General features: G+C 37.0%; 1 protein-coding gene across 2 annotated transcripts in view; it reads right to left on the bottom strand.

Moving 5' to 3' along the window:
• SLC25A13 (solute carrier family 25 member 13) overlaps positions 1–6,000 on the bottom strand; it is a 98,062-nt gene that overhangs the window by 58,099 nt on the left and 33,963 nt on the right. The gene's annotated exons all lie outside the window — the stretch shown is intronic.

Raw genomic sequence — 6,000 nt, 5'->3', positions numbered from 1 at the left:
CTTGACCTAAAGCTCAGTGGAGATGGGGGGGGTGGGGATTTGAAAAAAGATAGCAGCTCAGGTCAGTGCAATTTATCTGCACTCTATCATGTGGTACCTCTACTGTTTTAAAACAGATTCATTCAGAATACCACAAAACCCTCCATTAGTGCACCCTATCCATTTAAACTCAGTTTTACCTGCATGTGAAAAATGTGGCTGCACATATACACCTTCATATAAACACATTAAAAAAACAGAATTCACTTCTTTTGATAATTTTGTGTGTATACATGCATGTGTAAGTGGTAGGTTAACTGTTTATAGGACTAGTTACTCCAAACTCAGAGAAAATCCCCAAAGACAAAATTAAAACTCAAATAATAAAGATGGCAATTTTAACCAATTTAACTATGTTGAGCTAGTCCAGCTGTGGACCAGTGCTGAATTCTAATGGCCAAGCAGGGATTTCTGCTGCTTAACATAAGCCAGAATTGCTTGTGTGTAACCAAAGTTGTCACACCAAATTCAATGCATCTGTTTCCATGTCGGTAAGTGAAATCATCATCTGGACTCATTTCTGTTATCTCTATCATGGAGATGTTAAAAACACAGGACTTTCAGAATGCAGACTGAATCAACTGGCAAGGGCTGATTTTGCTGTAGTCATCCAGGAATATAAAGTTACTTCAGAATTCATATGATTGTTTCCTACAGCAGTTTAATATACCAACCGAAGTGATACAAGCAAACTTCTGGCTCCAAGAAATTATCCTCAACTTGACACTTTACTCTCCAGTACAGACTTGAGAGCTCTATTTCTTTAACAGCTATTTTGCTTAGATAGATGGTAATAAAAAAAATTCACTTTCTTGCAAAGCATTAACATACATTTTCCCCCACTTAAATACTTCAAATGCACCACAAAATGTGCTCCCACAACAGTACTGTATTAGTATAAAACTATTTTAGTTCAATTAAAATGTCTAACTATCTACCCCCAAACCTACCTAAACTGTAATTTTCACTTTGAGCACTTCCAACACGTTCTCAGTTTTGTTTTCTTTTATCAGCTTATCAAATCAGGTCCTGCATTCCAAATGTTGGGAAAAAAATAGTCATTAACTGCTAGGTAACAGCAGATTTTCCAATTTAGAAAACTAAATTACACACACTGCAAAAGTATGTGTATTTTGTTATCTGAAATTTCATATTAAAATTTGTAATAACAAAACACTTTCCTAGCTCTTAGGGCCTGCTGAAGTTGTTACTTTCTAATCTGTAATTCCAGGACAATTTGAAAAGGTGATGGGGAAAAAAAAAAAAAATAAAAATCAAGTTTAAAGTGGTATACTGCTGCTGCTGCCACAGTTTAAATCTGGTGTGGAAGTTTCTGGTTCCTCCCCAAATGCTGCCCAGTAATCATGTTGGGCTTTTTTTGCTACAAGATATACAGCTATAATGAAAGACAGCTAACCTTACTCTGCTTACTGTTAACCAAAGAGTGACCTCATATAGTTGAAATTTACTCTCAAATTGGCTTTTTCTCACCTTTTCCACACCTATTTTTTTCTTTTTAAGTAGCATGAAGTAGCAGCAAAAAGCACAATATTTTAGCCATCTGAGCATGTAGTATTCTTGAATTATCCCACCAACTGGAAGTGCTCTCTGTTACCTCTATCTTTTAAAATTGGAGCCATTATAGTCAATCGTGCAAATCTACAGTTAGCCTTTCATAAAAAGTGGATTTTTGACCCAATGAACTGGAACAGCTTCTGAGCAGTTCTTCTGATCTCTGACAAGATACCACACAGCACACGCATGCCAATCTGATATTGGCGTGCATCTGTTTTTCAGAAAACACTGCTCATAAGTCACTTGAAAAGTTCCAAAAATCAGGGCGGTTCTTTTTGTAGTACAAACTGATCATTTAAAGTGCAATAAAGCTCAACATATATAAAAAAATTGATGTCTTCACAGTGGTTTTTCACCTTCAAGTAACACACTAACATCTGAAGCACATCAATGGAAAGGAAAAGGTTATATTTGTTGTGCTGCCCTCATAAAATGAAATGGTTGACTCGGCACATCTCCAGGCAGAAAAGAGACTGTACTGCGACAGCCCCAAGGGAGTGTCAGCACCCTTAGAGGCAGCCACAGCAGGGCAGAGAAGTGGAAGGCTGGAGTCTTCTCATTAAAAGTGGCTGTTTCTGTTCAGATATGAACCACATCCATTTTGTGGTTGGAAGAAGCAACAAAAGCTGTGTGGCACCTGTTGTTTGCAGAGGTAAGATTAAGACCAGTATTGCTAACCAAATGTCTTTCAGATATTGGAAGTAGACTTTAAAGATGACAATAACAAAAAAATCCCCCAAAATACTCCAGCAAACCCTAAAGTCCAGTATAAATCCTAACAAAAAGCTCAGCATGCATTCCCTTTTAGGAGAGAGGCACTAGCTACTGAACAAAATTAATTTGGTTAACACTTCATTGACCTATCGAAACTTTTCAACAAGAACAGAGCAACCTTACAAGTTAATTTTACATTAACAAAAACATTATCACAGACAACATGCTTGTGCCTTCATGATTTTTCCCAATCACAAGATCCATGATAAGCTTCAAGTTTCACCCCTCTGTTGAAAATGTTCTTACTTTTTTATCCTCTTATCTTCCCCCAACTCTGGTTGGTTGTGCTCTTTTCACTTCTAAAAACAATGAATTCACTTCCTCATGACATACCCATACACCATCTGATTCAGTTTGGCCCCAATTTTTCACTGAGAGACCTAAGCACTTCTGTTACCTCTGATAAACATTGTAAATACCCCACAAAAAAGAGCAGGCTCTTTCCAAGAGTCCCATCACTCTCAGCAGTTAAGACTCTGGTTCCAAGCTTGTCTGATGCTTCTGTCCTCCTTGGATGTAAGGGGAAATAACATGAATTTATACACGGAATATTACATAATTGGCTTACAGAAAAGGTTTACAATGTTTTTCCAAGATGCAATCCCTTAAAAATATTTCTATTTGAGTCGTTGATATCCATAATTTCAGTTTACTGGCAACAGCCTTAAATTCTTTATTACCTTTCCTGGACTCCTTAGAAGTGAGCAACAAACTGCCAGAACCCAAAGACCACAGGTTTGGAAAGCACTAGGCCGCACAAGGGCATAAAAACTAAATTTACCCCTTTTGCCCTGAATATTAATAATAATAATAATTAAAAAACCCCAGATCACTTCCACCAAGGTAAACAGCATAACCTGGCTAACTAAAATAAAATACCACTTCTATTTTCTCCATATAAGATAGTTGGAGGTTGATGCACATGACTTACATGAAGAGGCTGACGGTATGAAGTTTTCTCAACCTGGAGAATGGAGGGCTAAAAGAAGACCTCGTTGTTGTCTACAACTACCCAACAGGAGGGTGAAGGGAAGATGGAGAAGTACAGTAGAAGGACAAGAAGCAATGGATGCAAGGTGGAACATGGGCAATCCCAACTAGACCATGAAAGTATTTTTCACTGTAACAGTGGTCAAACATTGGAAGATGCTTGCTCGTAGAGGCTTCAGTCTTCATCCTCAGAAATATTTAAAACCTTAACTGGATGTTGCCCCCACAGCCACCTGATCTCGATGGCCCTGCAAGCGTTTGAACCAGATGGCTGCCACAGTCCCTTCCAATCTAAACTGTTTGATGATTCTATGATCATTCCTTGGGTTTTGGTAATGAACAAGAGATATGCTCAGCCTTCAGCCTGATGTTCGTCAGTAGGCAACTTTGATTTAAAAAACAAACAAACAAAACCAACAAACAAACAAACAAAACCAACAACAAAGAACCAAAAAACCAAATTTCAGTTCTGGATGATTTAGAAAACTCAATCATATTTTCTAGACCAAATAAAACACAATTGTATATGAGGATGGAGATTCTCCTAATATTTAAAATGACAGAGTCATTTTGTGTCTAAACAGGCTTTGTTTCACTTAAGATGCCTTCATGAAAGTCTTCCTGATTACCTAACATTTTATTTAAAAGAAAAAACAAAACAAGAAAAACTTGACAAGTTGACATATGTCTAGAAATTAAGTTTTCTGGAAATAGAATCAAGAAGATTTCAAAAATTGTTCTGAAGGAAATAAACATACTAACGAGACTACCTTACATCCTCTTTTAATTAAAACCGGCCATTGCTTGTGCAAAATATAGTACAAACAACAAAAAATATCAGAGACTAAACAAATTTTGCATTTGTAATGTTGCCATTGAGATCATCATATCTAGGCAACTGTCATTTATAAATCAACAAATGTTTCACTGTGTAGGTGTAAGCGAACACATCGCTAGCTACAAATGGTTTCTAACCAATTTGAACCAGCAATGGAAATTTCACTGAGAAATACTGAATATCACAATTTATCAAGTGATCAAAGCTTACAGACTCAGCAATTTATTTTGGTACTTCAGATTTAGCTTTTCCTTGCTTTACATGGTACTGACTGTTAACAGGCTGGGCATCACTGTGCTGGGTGTTGAGCAAGAAAAAGAATTACAGATCCCATAAGAAGAGCCAAGTCATACCAAGAAATTACAGGGCAAAGCATAAAATAAATAATCCTCTGCAACAAAAGCAAGAACTAGTTCACACAGTCTGAACCTAATCCTTTGGTCAGAAAAGCAATTGTGAGACTCCTGTAATAATTCTTTGCATACTCAAAAAGTATCAAAGCGTTATCATGGAGAAAAACTCTGAAGCTCATCACAATAGCTGTATAGCTGTATATTATTACAAGCTATGTGCTTTTTTAGACAGTTTACAAACAAGTATTCAGGCAATTCAAGTATCAGATAAGCAAACAAGGAGCTTAGTATCCTTAATTAATGTGTTTATCTAAGAACTGTACCGATATAATTAATAACAGAAGCAGAGAGCCACAATAGCTGCTGTCTACATGTAAATAAAGTTTTGTTTTGAGACAAAATCAGAACACATTGCCCGATTCTGCAGCTGTTACACTAAACAAACAGTAATTTTGGGTTTGGATTCTCCATTCCCTTTGCGTTTTTGCTGGGTTTGGGAAGTTTTGTTTTGATTTTTCTCTTTTTTTTTTTTAAATTAAAGGACTGACTTGTTTTACAGCATACTCGTATTTCTCAAAGCAGCACAGCATCCATTTTGAAACAGCTTTAGGTTGATTTAGAGGACCTTTAAAAGAAACCCCAAAACCAGAAGAACACACGCTATATCACATATACGTTTCATTAAGTATGAGAGCAAGGATTTCTTTCTGGGGGGAAATTCTACTTTAAAACAAATCAAAATGAAAATTTTCAAAGCCAGGTTCAACGCCAGTTGGTAGCACAGACTCGGGCAATCACAACTCTTCTTGTGCCTCTCCTTTCTCTGTGAGCAAAACCAACATGGACACCGCTTATTTTGCCCTTCACTAGGGCTGTGAGAACCAGTATAAGAAAAGGAAAGTTCCAGTCTCTCAATATCACTGCTGCATTATTCACAGCTCAGAACTGTTAGCTCCCATCATTTCATTATCCATCCAAAATTAGAGATGGAGGTTAAGACAACTTAGTTTTTAAACACTGACATTTTCACCCAACCACCTTGCCTTTTTTTAAACGCCATCTAGTAAAGAATTTCAAAGGGCTCTGCTTCTTTAATGAGGCATTAAAATACAGTCATACGACAAAAAAGCAACTCTTACTAAGTCTCTTAAACCCCTGGACTTACATTATCAGCTTTTATGTGCTTGTCAACACTCAACAGTAAGAAGCAATGGTTTGCTCTTTGCCTCAAATTTAAAAGCCAGCTAAACTTCCTCCCACTTTCCTGCTGAGAGCTTTAACTCCTTGCAAACTGTCAAAGCTTTGACACTTCAGCAGCAGATAAATCTACGACATGATGCAACAGCCAGGTGTAGTCTGAATCAGCCACTGGCCACTAATTTACTAGTGGCCATTTCATTCAGCTTGAAAAGCAATAAACTAGAAATACTT

The sequence above is a fragment of the Athene cunicularia genome, assembly GCF_003259725.1.
Source record: "Athene cunicularia isolate RWA chromosome 2 unlocalized genomic scaffold, athCun1 chr2_part1, whole genome shotgun sequence".
NCBI classification, from domain to species: Eukaryota; Metazoa; Chordata; class Aves; order Strigiformes; family Strigidae; genus Athene; species Athene cunicularia.
Note: the sequence above shows the minus strand (reverse complement) of the source record. Positions and strands in the feature narration are given on the sequence as shown.